This window comes from Vanellus vanellus (genome assembly GCF_965231255.1).
Source record: "Vanellus vanellus genome assembly, chromosome: 8".
In the NCBI taxonomy this organism is placed as follows: domain Eukaryota; kingdom Metazoa; phylum Chordata; class Aves; order Charadriiformes; family Charadriidae; genus Vanellus; species Vanellus vanellus.
Genome location: NC_138913.1, coordinates 3,826,839 through 3,850,952, shown reverse-complemented (window position 1 = coordinate 3,850,952; position 24,114 = coordinate 3,826,839).

Here is a 24,114-nt window from a genome sequence, read left to right as displayed (position 1 = left end):
TGATGAATTGGCTGCCCTGGGTCCACCTCAACCCCCCTGAGCAAAGCAGGAGTTGCAGATCCTTCCCATGGCGCAGCGCTGTCAGCTTGGGGGATGGATGCTTGGGAGCTCCCATGAGGGAAACCGCTATAGAAATGCTAAAAATTATTAACGTTTGCAACAGCTGCCAAAAAGCACCAGCACAGGCAGGGAGGGCTGGGGAAGGGGGAAGCCACACGCCGTCCTCCCGGTTCCTGCAGCAGGATTTCAGCCCGCCAGTCGCGGTAGCACATTGCATTAGTTTTACCAGTTAATGAAAGACCTAAGGCAATCTAATTCAAGCTCTTTTCTGGGGAAGCGTGCCAGCTATATTCCCAGGCCAATTATTGCTTTCACAAAGTGCTCTAAATCTGTCAACAAGCAAAAGTGTGAACTACAGTATAAAAACACAGTTAAGAAGGTGACCCAGTTGTTATAAGAGGAGTGTTTCTTCTTGCAGTGGGAGCAGTGAAAGCCGGCAGCCTAACCGCCAGCCAGCCCGCAGCACCCGTGCGTGATTAAGTGATATGCTTATATACCATTAGCACATGCCAAAAAGTTTTTACGCTTTTTTTTTTTTTTTTAAAGCTATACGGTTCGATGGTTAATAAATGCTTATTCTCCTACACGTCAATATGATAAACACTTTGCAAGCTATTGGGGGAACACCAAGGAAGGTTCAAATAACTTCTCTGTCTTGCTGCTGGGAGTGTGACCAAAGGTAGATAACACATTTTTGTCTACAGAAGTAACAACATCTGAACGTACATGCTTATATTTTTCAAGGCCAGGTTGGACGGGGCTTTGAGCAACCTGGTCTAGTGGAAGGTGGCCCTGCCCATGGCAGGGGGTTGGAACAAGATAATCTTTAAGGTCCCTTCCAACTCAAACCATTGTATGATTCTATGAAAATAAAATAAAATAAATTACTGAAATAAAAGGGTTGCAATCAATTTCCCAAATAAAACAATACCTGTGTCTTCCTCAAATATTCAAAATTGTTGTTGGGTAGATATACCCCCCTAAATAAGGGCCTACAGGAGAGCTGGGGATGAACTTTTTACAAGGGCATGTAGTGACAGGACGAGGGGGAACGGTTTGACACTGAAAGAGGGGAGATTGAGATGAGATATTGGGAAGAAATTCTCTCCTGTGCGGGCAGTGAGCCCCTGGGGCAGGTTGCCCCAAGAAGCTGTGGCTGCCCCATCCCTGGAGGTGTTCAAGGCCAGGTTGGACGGGGCTTGGAGCACCCTGGGCTGGGGGGAGGTGTCCCTGCCCAGGACAGGGGGTGGGAAGTAGATGATCTTTAAGGTCCCTTCCAACCCAAACCATTCTATGTTCCTATGATTCTACAGTCTTCACAAAAAGAAGTGAGAATACCTCTTTGCAATGTTTTTTTTTGATTCAGTGTCATACAGGCCAGCGTTTGAGAAATCACCCTTTTGTCTTATCTAGAACACATACAGCTTCTTGCCAGGTACTAGGTAATTTCTTTCCTTCAAACGTATGTGCAGTAATTAAGTGGAGTGTAATGTTGCCTCAGTCCCCTCGAGGGCTGTATGCTCGAGGGCAGCGTATGCTCAACAAGTTCGAGGGCTGTGGCTGCCCTGAGTTCCTCCCGGAGGGATTGATTTGCATCCGAAGCTTCCTAGATTTAACTCTTATATGGAAACAGCCGTGATCCGCAAAGGCCGAAAGTTATTCCAGATTGCCAATATTCCCCAAGCTTTGGCTCCAGCCTGAATCTCAGGGTTGGGTGCTGACCCACCACAGCCGTAGCGCTGGAATTGCAAAAGTTATTCTGAGGGCTCTCCAAGCAAAGCAGAACTGTGGCACAAAACCCCAGCAAGAGCGTCGTATTTCACGGGGCGCATTTTGGGAAGATATTACGTGGGAAAAGGAGACCAGGTTTTATAATCATATGAACTACACGATTGATGGTGACTGTCAACCTAATTATGAGAATGAATCATGTCTGGCTCTACAGTTATTAGTCAAAGTAATTCATTATTTGCTTAAAAATAACATTAAAATTTGACCAATAAAACCACTTATTGATGGCTGATCTTACTTTTTTTTTTTTTTCCTAGTCTAAATGTCATCCTTGTTAAGAAAAAGTAGAAGAAAAAAAGTCAGAAAATTATCTTGGTCATAATAAGCCATCTTTCATCATTTAAATAAATAGAAAAGGGAGGCATTATCTGATACAGATTTAGGTATATCATTTATGCAATGAAATATTACAGCTTTTTTGCAAGGGCCCAAAGGGACTTACAGTTAAATAAGACTTTTTTTTTTCTTAACTAAAAACTTGGCCTTATTTAAAGGTAAAAAAAGATCTGAAGCCATGAAGTCTCCCCATATTCTGTCCATTCGCATACCTCAGCCTTATCCCTCTGTCACTAACGATTTCTACCCCAGACAGAGGTGCCTTGATTTTTTTTTTGTTTGTTTTGATTTATTTTTTTTTTCTCCCTGTGGATTCTTTCTTTGGTAATTTCTGTGTTCCCTCAAGAGGTAAGCACCAGACTGAGCAGACTTCCAGGGCATCTGGCACGGGATGCAGGGAGGTCACCCCAGAGGGGAGCCCCACACGCACACCTCATACCACCCCCCAACTTTGCACCTACAGCTTGGCCTCACCTTGGCATCCTCACATCAAATCTGCAAGGAGCCGTGGACAAAACATCATCTGGATCAGGAGTCGGGCAGAAAAAATAACTGAAGGGGAGATAAGGAAAGCAAATCGAAAGCAATTGGAAAGTTTGCCTTTCCAGCCAAACCAGGTCCCCCGAGGTTTGCCACGCGGTATTGATGATAGCAGCATCTGCTGTTCAGGAAACACAGGTTCAGAGAGATATACGGAAGTTTTTTCCCCAGTTAAACTGGGGAAATAGACCAAAAGAGAAGGAAAAGAAGGAAGAGAAACAGGCAGACGCGTGGACACTAACAGCCCAAATTGAGTCCAGTTTCTGGGGTAGGGCTCAGTGTAGTTGGACGGATTTTGATTTGGTTGTCGGTTGTGCATATGATGCCTTTACTTAGAAACAAGCAGAGCTATTCAATTGGCTCATCAGACAGCAAATAAACCTTGCCTCCAAATGAGTTAAATGCCTTGAAAACCAAACTCTTCAGATGTTATTAGTGATTGAACAGCTCTAGGCGTTCCTAAGCAAAAATCAATAGAGAGATTAGCTGCACCAGCCTGCCAAGAGATTATGGAGAAGATGTCCATCGAACAAATAGCCGATGTATTCGGAGACCACGCGCTGCCCTTTGGGTCGGGGACCAGGTGTGCAGGAGCCGATTCCCCACCTTTCACTCCTTTGGAGATGCGCAGTGAGAACCATCGATCGCTGGCACTCTGCAGCTCGTGGAGCATCATCTGACACGGCCGCGTTGATGATTAGCAGCTGCTGTGCCCAGGCATGGCTCACGCCATGGGGTATTCGGGCAGCATTTGATCAGGTCAACAGCTTACCCCCGTTGAGTTTCATCAGCCGGGATTTCACTGCTGGAGCCACTGTTCCTGCTGGGGCTGCAGCTATGTTCTCCACAGCCGAGCGGCTCCACCCTAGTCAACGTGGGATTTTTATCCCGGTTGATAAAACTTTTCCTTCGACAGTCCAAAGGTGGTCCAGCTCCTCATGGATGAAACAGGGCTGTCCAGTCCGGGCAGAAGAGAGCCACAAGCTTTAACAGTCATCCTTGCAAATAGAGAGCTCTGCCAACCTCCAATCTCCAGCTGTTTTAAACCCGATGAATTTCCTATGGATTTCTAAGAATAAAATTCTGTGACAAAATTAGATGAGAACAACATTTCATGAGACTGCGTTTTCACAATTGCTATACCTCTGGTTATGAGGAGACCCGCAGTCTCCGCACCAGAGTATCCCTAAGGAGATTTCTGTATACTTCCATCACAAATACTTGTACAATTTACGCATGAAATATTTCCGTGGATGGGAGAAGTTACAACCTGCCATTCAAGTTGATTTAAGTATTGATATTTTTCTTTCGCTAGTGTGTCAGTCAACAGCCCATGTTAGGAAGTAAAATTCAATGTATATTTTCAAATTATGTTATGGGGTTTTAATATATTTTTAAGCATTTTGCAACAAGTCTCTCATTTTCAGATGAAATTGAATTTTTGAATATTTTTAATGGTCTCATTAAAGGCTTGTCAGGTATCTGTGTTTCCACAAGTAGTTTTACACATCTCTAATCATATCGTTTCAGACATTTCCCTTCTATATTGTTTTGTGAAGGCTAATGAGGCTTCACCTCTAAGCAGAAATGATCTGATTCTAAAGAAACCGAGAATCGGTTGCACTGGCAAATTTGAATGCAACAGCAAGACACCGAAAATAATTACTGGCAAATGTGTCTGAACTGGTGAAACTGAATTTGAAACAGGCTCACGACAACGCAAGGAAGGAGTATTACCATGCAAAGTTAAATCTTCTGTGCTGGTTTTTCCCCCCTCTTTCAGAGTCACCTCTGCTGTATCAGTGTTGTGTCAGACCTTGATCCCTCCAGGGGAGAGGCAAAAGGCACAAGCAGCCTCTTACAACGAGATCACCACCTCTTCTCCGTCGGGTCTGTGTGTCTGCAAGTCTGATGGCTCGTTAGGGGCATAAACTAGATTAATTGGTGGTGTCAGTCCGGCGGCTGGTGGGCAAATGGCCATACGATAACTGACAGTCGCAGCAAGGATGGCAAGAAGTCAGGAGGACTGAAATATTTTCTTGCTTTGAAAAGATGCACTGAAATATTAAAAATCAAGCGTGAAACATAACCAAAAAAAATAACGCTGGGGTCCTCTTTGCTGCTTTACCATCCTTCTAACTACAAGTAGGACAAAACTAGTGTGCTTTTAATTTAAACTAAATATCAAAGCTGGATTTAAGATTAAACTAAATATTAAAACTAAGCTAAAAAAAGAAGTAAAATGAAATGTCTGCTCTTCATCATTAATAAAAACAACATCTGGTGCACGGTGGCTCCTATATGTGACTCCTAAAGTGAGTTTGGGTACAGCTCATCCATGGAAAAGTAGACATAATTTACCAATAACTTATTCAATGTGATTAAATTCAAATGTTCGTAAAGTAACAGTTATACTCTGGGAATTGAAAACATAACGTCAAAGCTGATTCTATGTGAAAATGAATCTTTAAAACTTAATATAAATACCAACTTAATACAAATAGAAAAGGTGTCAGTCTGTTCTCTCATGTCTCCTAACATGTAGACACATTTAAAATAAAACATAAGAAATTCACTGATCATTTATTTATACTAATAAAGCATTTTTCTGCTTGTTAAATGTAACAAAACCGGACCTTTATTTTATCTTTACCAGGAACTACTTCAAGACAGGGAATTTCTAAGAATATTTCCAAACATACTTTGCATTAGATAAAAAGAAAATTAATAGAGCTGCCAACCTTCTTGCCTGTGGTGAAATCCATTTGAGTTTATAGCTACCATTAACATAACTGTTAAAAATCCCAGTTAAAGTTAAGATTTCAAGTGAAATTCCTCAGCTAGCGCACCCATAACTATGTGAGGCGTCCGGCCGAGTAGCCTAGTCCGGTCGAGAAGGGCATTGAGTCTACGTACAAAACAGGCTGAAAAGTTACACACATTTACTTTTATTTCACCAACATCCTTTTCTTCAGTCTGTGATCGGACTATCATTTAATCGCTGCAATTAGAAGCTACATTTGAAAAAGCCGGTCTGCCTTTTCTTACCTCTTCGTGCAGCGATGGATTCTGTATCCACAGACACAAAAGTGTTGTTTTGGAGCCACCTCTTCCGTGGGCACTCACAACTCCCCCGCTTTTATCAGACGTCCGGGATGTGAAATTTTGTGACACGAGTCCACTGGTGGGGAGGATATACAAAATGAAGCATCTGGCTCCATGGTGATATTTTAAGAAAGACCACTCACCCTCTAGGGAATCCGTGAACTCCACAAATGAACTCTACAAAGCAGCGCGCCATATCACAGCTTCACTTTGTTTTCAGCATTTAAAACAATGTCCTAAGGTTTTGTTTGGTGAATTCAGACTTCACAAGAAAGAAGCTCTCCTCCAGTGTCCCACCTGCTCTTCTTTTCACCAAACTCCAGAGTCCTACAGACATCAAAGACGAGGCAGCTTTGCACAGAAGTGGGGTCTTGTCCCGGCGTTAAATGGTGTTAACTAACTCCCCGTGCGCTAATCCTCTCCAAGAGTTTTTGTCCATTCTGCAGATAACAGACATTTTAAAAAGGAAAAATAACAAGGAGGAAAACAAACATTCACCACTGTACTTCACTACTTTCTGCAAAACATTATGGTGGCCAATATGTAGACCTGATATTTCTGGACCTGCCATTTCTAGACCCGTACAGAAGTTCACAAACTCAGCTCTTAAAATCTCAGGTCAAAACTTTCTAAGGTGGAGGAGAACGTTCCGTTTGGTAGAAGGACCAAGTTTCAACAATCTACAAACATGAAGTGATGCCAGTGATCTGATGCAGTGTCAGACCAGCTTGTCCTTCCCTGGTCCCCCAGCCCAGGGTTGGTGCTGCCCCTCTGGCACTGGATGAGGCTGAGGTCCACAGTGGGTGCAGACATGACCAAGCAGAGGTCACCACAGGGTGGATCACGTTTCTGGCTCCAGAACTGCATTGCTCATGGAGAGCCAGCCCCGAAACTCCAGTGTGACACTACGTGCCTGATGGGGCTCCATCCCCAGTGGCTGCGGGGTTGTTTTCTGCTGTACAAGGCCCTTACTCTGCTGCAGTGACCTACTTTCCTATTCTGGTTTGATAAAGTTTAATAAAAAAAAAAAAAACAAAACCAGACAAAACCCCAAAGCCCCTCAGCAACAAAACCACCAACAAAGAAACAAGTGACTACTTTTTAACTTGTTCTTTAACATTCTTAAGCTGTTATGGAAAATAAATAAGACCCAAATCCTGTAATTCATTCTTATATACCCGAGGCAATACAATATGCATTTTTTGTACATTGGATTTTTGCTTCAAAAAGCTTTGTAATAGTCTTATCCAAAAGATGAACTGCAAATGCTTTTTTTCTTCCTTTTTTTTTTTTTTTGGCATAAGATACTTTCCTCTATTGTAAACAAGGATTTTGTTTTAAGGTCTACAGCAAATAGGACTTATATTTGAATATTTACATTTGAATATTAGGGACTTCAAATGGTCTATGTGTGAAAGACAAATAAATTAAGTCTTCAGAACAGTGGGAACATGGCTTTAATCGTGTTTTCTCAGAGAAAAAGCATAAATTCTAAAATGTAGGTTGTTTGTTCTGTTCTCCGAAATGTCGTCCCAGTTGCGGAGTGGGAAGATGTAATGGTCTAACAAATACTGGAGCATTTGAAGAAAAAGTGAAAAATACGTAAAGTACCAGATAAACTAAAGGCTTATTGCACAGCATACTCTGGAGAAGAAAGGAGGCTATAATGACTTGGATGAGTCCCATATTCACAGGACATGGCCATGCCAGGCAATGGAGGTGTCTACACCAGCAGAGACCTGAGTCAGCAAAGCCAGTGCACACAATATTTCAATTATACTGGCTTAGGTACGTAGCCCTGAGCTAGCAACAAACTATAGACCAAAAGAATAGTTCATCCTATGAATTCGAAACAATCTTGGCTATCCAAGAGGTTGGTTCAACTAACTAGTTACGAATACTGCTCTATGTCCCACAGGTCAACAATGTGGAACTTCACCAGTTTTAGTGGCTTTGCGTCAAAGTAAGAGAAAAATCTAGCCCACAGAGCAATGCAGTGGGAACATTTTCAGTCACGGGACATCTGGATCATCTGTGCATAACAGCATTTCATACTGTCTTACTGCTGACCAGATCAACAGAGGTGCTTTTTTGACAGTAAATAATACAGAATTTACTTCTTCAGTACCACTTATGTGGTTTATCAGGCTGTTGGCTGGTTAGTATTTTCTGTTAGTTCTTATTGCATCACCAGAGTACCCGATTATATGAAATGAATCTATTGATAACGGTGCCATTCCTTTGCAGGAAGTCTCCGTTTTATGGACTGGAAATGGGAATACAGAAGTGCTAAAGTCTCGTTCACGGTGCAGATCTCTGTGCAATTATACCGGCACAGTCTTCCTAGTGTAGCTGCAAACCGATTATACTAATAGTTATGCTAGTAATCAGTAATTATTTTGATGGGGGATGTCACCTCTTCTGTCAAAAGAACTTTTTGCTGTTGCACCAGGATGCTTTAGAGTTTGACCATCACGGCTATGTCCTCAAAATCACTCTTGAGATGCCTGGCGAAACTTCCTGTGGTCAAAACAAGCCTGAGACGTACAAGATTGCAGTAAACCCAAGTTCAGAGTTCAAAATTAGATATCTTCTATCCCAGTCCACTTAATAAAACCTGCATGAGTTTATTCGTAAGGGAAGATTTTAGGAAACTCAGGACAAAGAAAGCATGCAAAAATCCAAATATTTCTAATACCCTCAGGCATGACAAGAGAAGCAGATGTAAAAACTTGACAAATCCTAGCTCGGAGGAATCCATCGTGTTCCAGGAGAAACAATACCCAGCAATCAGACTTTTTTTTTTGACATTATTCTGTGAAGCAAAGGACATTTACAAAGGGATTCATGGGAATTAGAACAGAAATCCAAAAAACAAATAGGATTTCATGATGAAGCTCCTCCACATAACTCACAAAATTGGTCTCCCAGTTTAAGTCTATTGGAATGCATTATATAAGGACATATGACAGATCATCTATAATCCGTATAAATACAATGCCTGGAGCGCTGATCGTGGAGTGGGGACACGAGGAATTACATCTCTTACAAGGGAAGTTCCCCAGCCCAGAAATTTGCTGCTGAAATAGAAGACAAAAGACAAGACAGGAGTAGACCAAAACGAGGAAATTAAGTTCAGAAGGATAAGCAAGTTGTCGAAGCGCACCAACACCCTGGCTCCTCTTTTATAAATAAATATTATAGCAAAAAAGTCTTAAAGAGTTTTGGGAGAAGACAAAGAAGGAGATTTGCACATGAGCAAAGCACTGCACGACTGAGTTCATGATGGAACATCTATTAGCTGTACATTGGATCTGTTGTCCCACTGTGATCCTGGCAGGAGTCAGACTTGGAAAGTTGAATGAGTAATAATAAATTCTGGCATGTATAAGCTGTTAATGGCACTAGAAATGAAGAAATCTATTTCTGAAACAATTTAAAATAGAAAACCTAGCTAAAAAGTCATAGAAGTAAATTACACGCTCCAAGAAATGGACTAGGAAAGTCATTATCAGCAGGTTTAGTCGGTAAGATAGCACTTGTCAAGGTTGGAGAGAAACAAGGGTTTGGGACAGAAGACGTGATGTGGACAAGACTTACTTGTGGAGAAGTGCATTAGAAACCTAGTATGGAAACTACTCAAGTGAAGCCCGGATATTAGATAACTTTTGATGAATGTTTCTTTTTACTGTGCTTCTCTCTTTGCACTTAATTTCCAAATTAAATTTTGTTGATAGTGGATTCTGCCATTCACCATCACAGACATTTTGCTGAACTTTACCTCGCAAGAAATATCTTTAACTTGAATGTGTCCCAACATCCTTTTAATGCATTTCCACTCTTCCCTGAAAGCACTGCGAATTGTTCCATTGATTTCAATAGTCTTCAGATCAGACTCATGGGACTGAAAGATAAATGTATTACATACTCCAGAATGAATGGTTAAAAAGAGAGCGCAGCAAGATTAATGCATTTGTAACTATAGTTTCCACAGTGCCAATAAAGAATAAGCGGGATAACGGATTGCTACCCAAGAGAATACATCCTTGAAATATATCACTTGAGAAGGGATGCATTGTTCTTAATTACATGGATATTTTTTCCATTCATATGATACTTCTCAAGAAAGTGTACGCATACTCTGAAGGCCCCAGAAAGAAACGCTTGCCGATGCCCTAGGCAGCTGTTCTTAACATAAAGTTGACAAAATATAGCGCTTGCTATGGAGTATATTTAAGTATTAGCATCACTATTAGCACTGATTGCAGGCCTTCATTCTCCTTCGCCATTATGCGTTTGCAGTTAGCAAATTGAATATTTCTCTACCCCTTCACCCGCCCATTGCCTGCCCTACAGAGGCAGCGGTAGAAGATCCTACGTCAGCCAAAGAGCCACCGCCACCCTGCAGTCAGGCAGGGGTTTAGGGAGGGGATGGACGGACCCATTCTTCACAGAGCAAACAAGGTAATTACAGCAACACTACCAGAGGTTTGGGTTGGTTGTTTTTTTTTTTTTTTTTCCTTTTTAAAAAAAATATCTTTGTGGCATTACACATTTCTCAAACCCACGATACAGAAGATATCGCACTTGGTACTCTTCTGGCGAGCACGCTTTGCTATTCATTTCGCTTTGGTTTTCAAAGAAACGGTGCGCTGCGGTGCCGCCACAGAGCATTTGTGTTGGGCTACAGATGGAAAAACAATTCACTGAATGAAAATGCCTCCGTTAAGTCCGTTCAGACTCAACACACACACACACAGAGTGAATCTTCAGCTGGCAATCTGAAATGTAAAAGTACTCCTTACTTCTTGCCTTGAATCATCTCATGAGTACTCATAAGCGGCGCTGCAGCACTGGTTCTGCACGCTTTTGAGCACCCTGTCTCAATTATAATCAGGTCCCCGCATAAGTTAATTGCCTTACCAGGAGGTGTAGGAAGCCCACATGTCCTCCAGACAGGTCCAGTCTGTCTCCAGCTGTGGCAGGAATTAGTCCCAGGTAATACTGTTATGGGTACAATCAGAGGAAAGAATTGGAAAGAAGCAAGTCCTGTTGGAGTCACACAAACCTACCTTCGAGCCTGGTCTGAAAGTTCACATGCTCTTAGAATATAGAATGGCTTAGGTTGGAAGGGACCTTGAAGATCACCTATTTCCCACCCCCTGCCCTGGGCAGAGACACCTCTCCCCAGCCCAGGTTGCTCCCAGCCCCGTCCAACCTGGCCTTGAACACCTCCAGGGATGGGGCAGCCACAGCTTCTTGGGGCAACCTGCGCCAGGGGCTCACCGCCCACACAGGGAAAAATTTCATCCTAATATCTAATCTAAATCTGCCCTCTTTCAGTGTCAAACCGTTCCCCCTCGTCCTATCACACCACTCCCTGACCGAGTCCCTCCCCATCCCCATTTCTGTTGCTCTGCTGTTTTAGCTGATGCTGTGCGATGGGAATCCATGTTTTTCTGTTAAAATCAAAAATCATTAACATCTTAGAAAAATCCAGCTCGGAGCGGCAATCCATCAAGAGCAAGATTAATATAGAGATACAATTATACACACTGTTCTTAATGTATACTGCCCTACCACCCAGGCATCCCGCAAGCAGGTGGCACAGACCTGTCCTCAGCAGCCCCAGAAAGTAAAATTCGGAAATGTAAACGTCAGCAGCATTGCAGCGTGACAGAAACAGATCCACCAGCTGATCCAGCCTGGGCTGGTTTGGATGCTTTATTTTCACCCAGCTCTAACCTGGTCCCGGGACCGGCAGAGGCTGCCGTGCCGCGGGGACGACGCCAGCACTGCGGGAACACTCCTGTGTGGCATCCGCTGGGCTGGTCATCCGGAGCTGGATGTATAGTGCCCATCCTCTTGCCGAAATCAGTTCATTTCAGTCAAGTTTTAACTTGCTTTGATTTCCTCCTGTGACTAGAACCAAGAACTACTTTTTTTGTTGGTTTTTTTTTTGTTTGTTGTTTTTGAGGCTTATTCCTGCTTCTTCATCAAGCAGTCGCGGGGGAAGAGCTGTGCTGCCGATCCGATCAGCCAGGCAGCACAAGGTGACTCAGGGCTGGCGGCTCGCAAAGAAGTAGCAGAGCACAAATAGCAAGTGCTTATTTAAAATTAGTTCTGGTCAATACAAGGACATAAAAATTTACCCAAGACAATAGTCAGATAATTTCAAATAACGGGTGTATCTGAGAAAACTGTTCTCTGCTGGTGGATATCCTCTGAAGTCACATTGATCAAACAACTTATGAATTATTTATTCAGCTGTGCTCTTAACCTTAAAAGCAAGCGTTATTGATTTTGCTTGGTATGTCATATTATGGAATCAAAACACAGGAAAAAAAAAAAAATAAATACCATGACTAAAGTGGCATGGAAATGGCCCATCAGCGCGCGTTTATCCATCCTGGAACGCAGGGAAAGATGTACAGAGGTTGCAACGGCAAAGGTAGAGGGCGATTCTGGCTTCACTGCCACCTGCAAAACGCTGTAAAGGGGATCTTCCTTTAGCTGCAGAACGCGGCACGGAGTTTGAAGAGGAAAAAAAAATACATTTTGAATCTAAATCAAAATGTGAGTGTCCTACTGCCGTGTTGTTGGTTTCTAACAAAGCCACTGTTTGTGTACGTATCAAAGCCGAGACGTAAATATCCAGGGTGAACAACAGCAGAATGAAATATTTACGTTACCGGAATAACAGAGACAGTCTGAGGGAGAATATTCAAACTGGAAAGAGCATTTCCTAGGAAGAGCTGAAGATTTTGTTTCTTTTTCTTTAGCACTGACGTACACAGAGACCTGTAGGCTTTGCAAGGGGAAGAAACAACAGTATCATAACTAAAACTTACAGTCAAGAAAAATAATAAACTCTAAGTGTTTTATTGTACAGGTGATTTATTAAGGTTAACAAACATGTCTATTTTTTTTTTTTTCTTATCATTACTATATTATTACAAAGAAAACACCGTGATCTAAGATTTAAGGTGGGCAACACCGGCTCCTTTCGTGAGGCTCGGGACAAAATGAGTGCTGAGCCCTTGAAGGAAAACAGCCAGAGATTTCCCCTGGGTTTCTTGGTCCATTAATCTCCCTGTCGTTCCTATCCAGCTTTTTCATATCTTCCTTGGACTTGGTGACAGCAGAAAGCTTGCGAGGCTCCAACGTACCGTCGTTAAAATAACAGATTACAAGGACAAAGCTCAGCATCACCTTGCCCCGAATGATATCTGATCGGAAGAGTTCCTTAAAAATGCAGGCTTCAGAACTCTACTCCAAAACATCACGAAAGAAAAATCTTACTTTTAGTTATGCGACTTCTTTTGACTTCAGAGAGAATCACAAAACCTGTGACAAGCGCGAGCGCTTTTGGGTTTTAGCGGCTTCACACAGTAAAATTTGGGAATCACCACTCTGAAAGAGTTCTCCACTCCGGTGATCAACACAACTGGAAAATACAAGAAAAAAAAATTATTAAGAAAAATGGTTAATCAATGGTTTCTTCCAAATAATCCCAGCACCCTTCAAATGAATACCTTTGTTAATTCAAAGTTAGTCTCAGTGGTCCTCAAGGGAGGATTCCTCATTGCGTGACGCCCTACCAAAATTTGCTCTCTTCCGCTCCCTCTGGCGTGTTACGCAGACAAATAACACAGCTGCTGCATCTCACAACTTATTTGTTATATAGAGAAAAACGGTGAAACTTTCGGCGGCGTGTTCTTTTCTTACCAGCTCATTTTAAAAACTCTACCTTTAAAAAGAAAATCTAAAATTAATCTGTAATGAAGCTAAATGACTGGATATTACAGAAGCCTTTGGCTACGGTCAGGGTTTATGAGGAGGTAGTTAAAGACATACCATATTATAGAGGGTTTAAAAATAAACCAGTGGGTGATGTATGGAGTTGTTACATCTATGCAGGGAAACATCTCTGCTTACACGGAGCCTTCGATGAGGTTTTAACATGGGAGCAGAACCAAGTGCTTTTGTCTCCTCCCTCGCCCCCTCCCTCGCTCTGGAGTGAAATCTATGCTGTGTGGGGAAAAAAAAAAAAAAAAATCAATATATACATTTCTTCTTTCAAATCACAGTTGGCAAATTAGATCCACATTTCTTTGAGAGAAATTGCTTTAGCGAGAAGTGTCTCTATCAAATGTGATTTCAAATATTTTGTGTTTCAAAGTTTTTCATGGTGGCTTATATAATACGTTTACTATATAGGAAGAGTTATCCTCTGTACTATATTTGCTGACATAATCGAGAGGTATCTTAGTAGCGTATTTCACATTTTGAAAGATATTTTGACTACATGTGCTTATTTGGCGGAGTCTGGGGACTTCAGCTGTTGTATCTGGCATGTAAAGAGCTGTGACTGATGACCAACCTTTCAAACGAGATATACAAAAATAATTACATTTCCCATAGCCCTTGCTGAGGGACGGCGGGCTATGAGAACCTTTAACCAAACTCGCTGATGCTTGAGAAGGTGAGGGTACCTCAGCTTACAAAGATGGGGAAACTACTAGAAAATGGTTGATTATTTTAACCGTTGGGTGAAATTCCCTCAATTAAAGAATATTTGGTGCTGTCCTGGAGCCTGGAGATGCTTGGAAAGTGTCACAGTGACATAGGAGGGAAGCAGCAGAAATAAGCAGGCCGGCCAAAGCCATACTTACATCACCTATAATGGGACGTCTCAGCGTACAGACATTGAAATTCACAGGCATGGATGCGTAATTTAAGATTAGGTGTCGTTTTGGATGCGTCGTCCTACGGTGCGAGATCGCTTCCAGCAGGTACGGGACCAGGCAGCTATTGCATTTGATAGGTTTGCATCTTACAAACGCTTCCTTTCTTTTTCTTTTGGTAAGCGGGCAGGCAGGCACAGCCTGCTCCGCCGGAGAATCACAGAACAGTCAGGGTTGGATGGGACCTCTGGAGATCATCTAGTCCAACCCCCAAGAAGAGTGGGTTCGCACTCAAGGGCCAAATCCATAAAAGCAAGGGACGGTAAAGGGGTAAGTACCCCGGTTTGGAGCTGCACTAAATGACCTGAGCAACACTCACCCACCGAGGGCTGTGAGGAGCGTTCCTCGCTGAAGGAGGTTGGCAGCACTTTTCTGTCCATGCTCCTGCCTCCGTTCTGGCCTGCGCCCTTTGGTCTTTGGCATATATGACACCACCAATATACCGTTATATTCGGTTTTCTGGGGAAAGCAGATAAGGTCCGTTATCGTTCCATCATTAACTATCGACAAGTTACCATCCTGTGTCCATAAACACCTACCAGTGGAGGTGGGGACTAAATTTCTCGATCTTATTTATAAAACAAAAGCATTAGTTTTCATTTTAACATGAAATTAATAGAAGAATGAATACCCTTTGATAAAAAATTTCTCCACTGATGTCTTAGGCCACGATGCACATTTGCTGGAAGCCAATCTGTTTCACCCTGGGTATTATTAAAATGATTTCACATCAATTGGAGGCAAGGAAGATAAGTGAGTAAAAGGCTGGCAATCTAGCTGTGCTGTCTTCTATGGGATGTATTGGGAGCAACTTCTTGAACCATCAAGTAATGTTTTATAGCTTCCGAGATTACATTACTTCTGCTTGTCAGTCACGAGCAGAGGAAAAAATGGAGCACTAGTAAATAGAGATAACGGGGATTTATAGGGACATGCAATGAATATATACACAGGGAATGAAGGACTATATATGCGTATACCAATATTTCAGAAAAAGATATTTTAATAGTACCCCTAAGTATTATTTACTAGTATCCGCCTAAGTATTCTGCTTATCTTTTCTAATATCTCCTCCTCTCTGTTTTTTCCTCTTTTGGTAAAAAAGAGTTTGTTTTCTTAATATAGTGTTTGACTAAAATGCCACATATCCTTCTCCTATCATTAAAATGTTTTATTTTTACCTGGATATTACATTTCAGACCTTTTTGGAAAAATTGTTTTCAGCTTACCCTGCAGTTACCATAAGTGAGAAGATGTCTACAAATAACGAGAAGCTTTGTAATATGTGTTAATAGAAAAATCCGACCTCTCGTGGAGTCTACAAACAGAAAGGGTCATAACCAAGGCATCCTGTTTTGGATAAACAATTTTGGAGCATGGTGACAGCAGGCTGCATAATTTCAAACAAAAATGTTAACTCCCCCCCCCCGTCAATTTTAGTTATAGAATTAAATTCTAGAAAAAGTAGAATTTTCAAAAGCACTCACCTTTGGTGATTTTCAACATTCCTTAACTCGTGAATATCTCTTTAGACATCTTTCAGTGGAAGTACTCTAGAATGAATACAGACATACTGTCAATGTGTTTTATAGCCTGGAAATGCCCAAGGAATAACACATCCCTGGTTAAAAATTACTGGTCTTATTCTTTTCCTCGCTGTAATAAAGTGCTTAGTCTAAAAAACTACCAGTAAGTTTTTTTCCAAATAGTATTTAGCATAAATATTTCACCGATTATTATATCCAGTAATTTAGTGGCTTCCTTACTAAAGTGGACTTCTTAGAATAATAAGGAACATCATAAACTCAAAATGCTTTTGATAATGACTGCCAGTGCATAAATCTATTGGTAGCATGAAACCAGCCATAAGTAAAGCCAAAAAAGTCTTATCTGATGCATAAATATAACAAAGCCAGTTGCTCCCCTCGATTACTTAAGTCCAATTGACAGTGGTCACTCCATGATTTAATTTGCCTTTACAAGGTCTCGCACTTGAATTCATCTATTAAACAACACCAATTGCTTTTTGAGGAGCAAATAGGACATTGAAACTTGAACTTAATGGAAATAAAGGACATGGAAGCTGGAGTTCAGGCTCAAGGTCAACACATGTCGACAATCAGAAAGCCGAAACAAATGCCTGGGAAATGAAATCTGTAGTAACTTTTCGTTGGTAAACCAATCATGGTTTAGACAGCTTGCTAAAAAAAGATGGCAATTATAAAGCCTGCTGAAAATTTTGAATTTTAAAATTGTGCTAATATATTTTCTTCTTGTGAAGAAAAGTAATTGACATAGAATTGCTATTCCATGAGCATTTTGTGTGCAAAAAGACAGCGGGGACCTAATTTTTATTTTTGCAGATTGTCATAAATACAAAGAATCTTTTCCCCCCTAAAACAGCTATTATCCCTAAGTGGAAATGAACACATTTCAAAATTTATGACGCACCAATATTTGAGCAGAGTTGCTTCCGAATCAAAACTTTGCTGTTTAGAGCTGTGCCTTCTTTTACTTCATTTGAAATCACTTTGTCTCTGTAGCATGAATTACTTGCCTTTCTCTCCGCTAGGTGGAATGCAGGCTGCTAGCAAAAAAAAAAAAAAAAAAAATAAAAATCATCTATTCAACAGTAGCAGAATTTGTCAAAGCTTGATCTATGGCTTATGCTCCCTCAAAAAACATTGATTCATAGAAAATTATTGCGGTTTATCATTTACTGAGAGACCGCTATATTTACTAACAGCATTCCAACTTGCGGTATTGATCTCCGTATTGTAACAATTCTTACAATTCAGTCTGTCACATGGATATAATATACATTTACCGACTTTGCTGGGATCGTTTCTGGAGCTCAGGTCTGGACACGTTTCCCACAAAGGCAAGTGCATGCACACGCATCGATAAAGCAAATGAAGCGTAAGGGGAACGTTATATATGGTTCTATAGTACTCAAATCTGAGAAATGTTTAAAAAGCAAAAGAATATATCTATTGAGCAAATGTACTTATTTAAATCACATTTCACTTGGGTTGCGTTTATACTAGGAATGTGAATGTAAAATCAGGTGTAGAATTTGAAGGCCAAAATGAATTTGAAATATCTTATTGACTTCAGTCTGACTCCTCTGAATACACCCATGGAACTGGGAAGAGAATTTCCCCAACTGAAGACAATTCCGTGCACGTTTTTTATGTGAAAGATTTAAGGGTCTCCACTTTGAACAAATTGAGACTAAATACGATGAGAGCTCTGGGAACCAAAACTCTTCAGTGAACAACAGACACTTCTATTATCTATGTAGGGAGAAAAAAAAAAAAAAAAAGCAGAAGAAAAAGCACATACAAAGCTGGTAGGAGGAAAAAAAAGAGAATGCAGCAGATTCACTTCAATTCAGAAAGGTAAGACGCTCTTCCAGGCTGCTCAGCAAGACAGAAAAGAGTTTCTGAAGTATCAGCAAAGAAGTAAGGTATGTCACATAGCCAGAATGCGTCCCCAGTCTCCCAAAGAGAGAGAAAATCTGCCAGCACGGTTTAGTCGGCAGAGGTAGAATTGCACTATAAAATCAGTACAGCATCTTCTTAAGGACATACATGTCAGATTTTATCCCTCCTGTGTCTCAGCAGCTGTGCAGTGCTCACCCACGTGCCCAGGAGGTATTTCGGCTCACCCCAAGGCAAAGGCAGACAAGGAGATGCTTTGGCTGTATGGACATCTTTGGAGCACCTTCTGCTTCCTCTCCTGTGAGCCCTTCATGCTCATGGGCTGCATCCTCCACCGTGGTCTTATTCCCTCCTGAGCACTGCGGTGATTTCCTGGGCTGTACAGCCAGTACGTAAAACCCGTGTGGTGTCAACAGGGACCTCGAAAGTAAGAAAGCAGAGGTGGTTCAAAGCCATCTTCCACCCACCCCATCCTTTCATGGGTGCACGAATATGGAATAATTGCTATAGAAAAAAACCCTTAGAATTTCGCAGGTCAGCTTGGCAGATGTTTCTTGTTCTTGTAAACAATTTTTGAGGCGCGTGCCGCTTGCGAAGAGCTGTAAATGCCTCTGCTGTGAATCAATTCCTCTCAGGCATAAAAAGATATACTGTCACAGGATAATATCTCTCCTTTTTCCTGTTGGTTTTTGTTGTTTGTTTGGTTTGGTTTTTTTTTTTTTTTTTCAATACTGTCAAAACAAATGCTTTGCTTGAACATAATTCTTGCAATATTTTGGATTCCCACTTGTTTGTCAAATATGAGCAAGTCAAAATTAAAGGGATTTGTCATTACAGAATCAACTCCAGAAAATAAATGTGAGCCACATCCAATAGGAGCGCTCTGTGTGCCGGAGAATCCTTTCCCAGTCGGAGCAAAATTGCCCATTTGGGGATGCTACAGGTGACACATTAGACATAAGCATTCAGATTGGGTACAATAACAGAACCCCTGCTAAGCGTGAAAACATTTTTGTTGCTTGTAGGTGTTAAGAGGAATCAATATCGAAAAGCTTTATTGCTATGACTCCCTTTCCTCCTCCCCCGCTTTGCCAGGCCAATTTCCCAGGCAGCCGTGAGCCCGCTGCCTCCCTGGCACGGGGCTGGCAGTGGGGACTTACAGGGGCTGCTTCTTCCAACCCCTTTTTTTTTCCTGCCGTATACCTTAAATGCAGAATTATCAGGTTTCCCTGCACAGGAACTTCTTGAAAGAGAGAACAGATTTATTTCAAAATCAAAGTGCAATCCAAGAGTCCAGTCTAGTGCATTAAACAACAGTCTCCCAGGAGAGAAGATTGCTGGCCTTTCGTGACTAATAAATTCTTTTTTTTTTTTTTTTTTTTTTTTTTAAAAAGTGCTAAGGAAAATGGATGCACGTGTCTCAGAGTTCAGAAGAAGGTTTAAACGTGAGTGATAACAAAGAAAAGCGGGAGCCATAAGCATGAGGAAAAAATGAGACCTGCACAAGAAATTCTGTTGCCATAAGGAGTCTGAAATATTAAGAAACGTGCCAAGTGCTTAAAAATAGTCATTCAGTGCAAAAGCAAGCTGCAAGCTAAAGAAAATGCTTAACCTAATTTGTCTACACGGGGTCATTTTTAAAATAGTATTAAAATAGACGAATCATAGCAGAAATGAAAGTCTGTAATTTTAGCAGATGATTACTAACTGCACTAATTAAGTGGCTTTAATTGACTCCATCGAAGTCAAGAGACAATTCATATGTATATTGCTGCAAGACTCAGTAATCATAATTTCTGCAGAGTAACTTTGAAATGCGTTATCCTGCAGCTTTTATTACCTCCGTAGCTGGTTTCAGTCCAGGATTTGCAGATCCCCAGGGGCCGAGGATTACTACTGAGGCACCGAAGGTAACTAAGAAAAGCATGTTTACTGTCAATACACTTTCCCTGGAAGCTTTGAAGGATCCCAAAATTGAGAAAGCTAAAGAAGAGAAGGGGGGCAGAGGGAATACTTTTTTTTTTTTTCTGGTTTATTACTTTATTGCCGCTTCCTAACCTTCCGAGCACTTTTCAAAATATGGAAAGATACGTTCTTGCTTTCCCCTGAAGAATTCCTATCTTATCTTGCTGCCCTTCTTAATTAAAGAGAAATAATATTAAAAAAATAATTTTAAGGCACAAAACCAAGGCATTTTAACGTGTGCAAGCATTGCTTCTAAAAAATAGTTTCTACTCCTTATAACTTTACCTAATCTTGTTATTGGGCAACCTCAACTAAAACTTGGCTTTTTACACAGCCTGAACCATACAAGTCCATCCAAAAATAATTTAACCAATGGCATTGCTATTCAGCAAAACTTTTATTAACCGAAGACACGGTCCTACAGCAGGAAGCATCACGGCCTCTTGTTTTATGTTTTCTCATTTAGCCCCATAACTCCCTCGTTTAACCTTGAAGTCTGACAAGAGCAATTAGTCCCTCTCCTTCCAACGAAATCACTTTATGGACCTGCAGCCTGTTGCTTTATTGTCATTCCTTTTCTCCAAATTGAGTGCGTTCAGCTTTCCTCCAGTCTGACATTATAAACCGTTCACCCTTATTTGCACTCTTCCCGACTCTCTTATTTATCTTTCTTCTTAGAAATACCACGCTCAAAAGCTTAACGTAGTATTGGAAACGTTACCGTCCCAGTCCCAAATTGAAGGGACTATATTTTTTCATTTACAGCTGGTGTTTTACAGGTGATCAAAACCTCAAAACGGAGAGCTGATCTAAAGATGTATGAAAGCCTTCGTACTACAGCAACCACGTTAAGACTATTTTGACTCAAACATATGAAAAAGCTGAATTAAAAGTATGCGTACGTAAAAGCAGCTCAGCCATTTCTGAGTCTTTGAACATTGACCGTGACTACCTTAGAATTTTTTTAAACATGCTTATTGATATTTACTTTTTGTGCAGTCTCCCCTAAAAAAAAAAAAAACTTATTTTTTTAAACCATAGTTATAATTTTTTCTTACTTACTTTTTCAATACCTTCGCTCCATTTTTTTCCTGAAGATATCCAAGAAAACATTTTGTAGCCTACGTCCTACGATAGGTTTCATTTGTCCTCTCCTAAAGAAATTGAGGAAATAATTTAATCTGAAGTCTATTTTTCCAGCCCTGGAGAATGTTCTCCTGTTCAACTCCACAATGTTCATTTTTTTTTTTCTGTGGGGGAGAACAAACTCATGAAATTACAGTCGCATCATTTTTACCTTAAAGGTCAGCATCTCTCTTGGATTTTTTTTTTTTCCTTTAGATATGGTGATAAAATTTATGTGGGTCAAGACTGACAGCGCTCTCTCATTTTTATTTACCGGTTCTGTGCAGTGAAGGTAATAGTTGCGGAGTCAGCTGCAAGTTTGGCAGCGCAGTTGCTGTTTTGAAAAGAAATATACAACAAAATAAAAAATGAAATAAAATGGAATGAATAAAATAAAAATAAATAAATAAAATAAATAGAATAAAAAATGAAATTAAGAAAGGAAATAGATAAATGAAAGCGCTGTCCACATTTGAAATCAAACGTTGGGGGGTGGTGCGCATGTCCCAGGAGCGTGGAGCTTCGCACTCCTCTCTCTCTCTTTACCTTATTTCTGCCCAACTCAGCGCCGGGGGAGCGGCGCAGTGATGACAGAGCGGAAGGCGACGCTTCCTTCAGCACGAGGAACTGCACGGAAAAGAAACCAAACTAAAACTACCGGGAGCAACGGTGCCGCACGAAGCTAAAATAAGACAGAGCGAGCCAGGAAAACTAGCGAAGCAACGAAGACTCGCGACAACAGCAAGAAGGAATGAATAAATACAGGCAACGCATAGATATCGCTTTGAAATCTGCCAGCCCCATGGAAACGGATATCAAGTGACGCAGCCAGCAGCGACGGCGCGGTCGGGAACCAGGCAAGAGAGCAGCCCCCGTGCAGCGCAGAGCCTGGGGCAGGGCCGGCGTTCCCGGCGGGACAGGGCCGGCAGCCGCCCCGCTCCCGGCGCTGGCGCAGCCCAGCGGGAGCAGCACGACCCGTTTAGCCCCTCCATCAGCTCCCGCTGTTATTTTACCGAATGGGATAAAGCCCCTTCTCCCGGCAGGGGGAGAGGCACGTCTGCGGTGGGGTTGGCAGGAGGGTACACAACCTCTTTGTGGGTGTATATGATCCAGGCGTGGGGGTTACGAGGCTCCTTCGCACCACCTAAAGATGAGCAAAACAGCGTTAACGCCCGCATCCCCTTGTGCTACGCCTTCCCCCGTCGGCAGACTCTCTCCAGACCGCCTAGTGCGGTGCTGCCTGGTGAGACACCCTTGGGTAGACATTTGTCCCCAGGACCTGTTGCAGAAGAGATAAACAGATATCTAAAGAGAAAAAAAAAAAAATTAAAAAAATTTAAAAATCACAGCTTTGCATAAATGCCCATGAGTCTCACCTCTTCCAGTGCATTACCCCAGTTCCTACTGGGAACACAGCTGAACGCCCACCAGCACCACCCTGGCAGCGTAAGAACAACCAGACATGTTCCCCCAGGTCTTCCCCAGCTGCCTGTAGGGATGAGGGTTCAGGTGACGGCATTTAAGTAAATCTGTTGTGGGACAAATTATCCTTGAGCAGCCACTAATATGCATTTAGCTGTGACAGGGAAAGATAAGGTTGAGCTAGGTCCATAAAAATGTAGTCTCATGTCAAATAAACACAAAACCAGAGAGGCAGTATAGATCAAAATACCCTCGTAAAGCAAACCTGCGAGCACTTTATACTCTTATGACCCTGGTTATCCTTAGGGCCCCTAGATTTCATTATTCTGTGGTTTTTACTAGTCCCTCCCCTGGTGGGAAAGCGGCGGTTTGCGCCACCTCAGAGCCTCCTTCTGCACACGGGTGGGCAACTGTCGTCTTCTCCCGCTGCTCTAAGTGCCTGTGTAAGGAGCAAATGTACTTCAAATATACTTCAAAGAGTGGACATATAGTTTTAGTAAATTCAGGTCATAGTAGGCACTGTAAATTAACCTCCTGGAGATTATCAACAGTTTTGAACTATTTCTGGAGGAGGAAAAAGGGTTGAAATAATTGTTACGTTTTTGCAGTTCTTATGAGAAGTGGCACTTAAAAATTCATTTTACTCTTTGTGCTTTTTTCACTTATGATTTCCAAACATTTGTTCACTTGGTGGTTTAATTGAGGAAATAATTATGTTTGGGTATAAGGTCGGTGCCTTCGCTCGGAGGTGCGGGCGCTGGACTGTCGATGGTTTTGGCATACTGGGGACTGTGACAAACTAAGAAGTCCCAGGCTGCTGCAGCGTTTGGAAGTTGGCAGCACAGGCTGGAGGCTGGGAAAGGCTACCAGGACCTGCTGGGCTCTGTCCAGAGCTACCAAATGGGATTCATCCTATGGGGGAAGGACAACACAGTGTTGCAGAAACCCAACAAAGGGGGTGACGTTTGTGGTAGCTCCCCTTGCTTGGTAAATTAAGATGTCGTATGCCACATAACGCGCTTCCCAGCTCTTTCTACAAGATATTCTCGGAGAAATATTAAAACTGCCGCACGCCTGAAAAAGTCATCGATTTAAAATCAGAAATAACTGACAGACGTTTCTTCCCGTCATCCTGAGAGGCTCAGAACTGGGGTTTCAGCAACACGTCTGGCTCCAGGCAACGCTGGCAGATGGCCTACACACCACTTCCCCCAAACGCTTTTTCATAGCTAAGAATTAAGAATTGCAGAGTTCCAAAGAAATAACACTTTTACTTCCCTAATCAAACACAAGAGCGCTAGACCTGAGAATTGTACGTGCCCCCTTCGCCGGGCAGCTAACACAAGGGTCCCACCGGTTCCAGGATGTGAATAACTTCAATAGGTTGGACTGCTCAGCACTACCCTGTGTGCAGCTCACGGGCTGCTGAAGTCAATAAGAAAGATTTCCTTTAATAGGTTTTGAACAGGGCTGGAGCACTCATATGTGATACGCATCAACAGAACATTTTTAGCACCCATAAAATAAGAAAACAAGGCAGAATGCATACATTTCCCTTACCGCAGCAAAAAGAACACAAA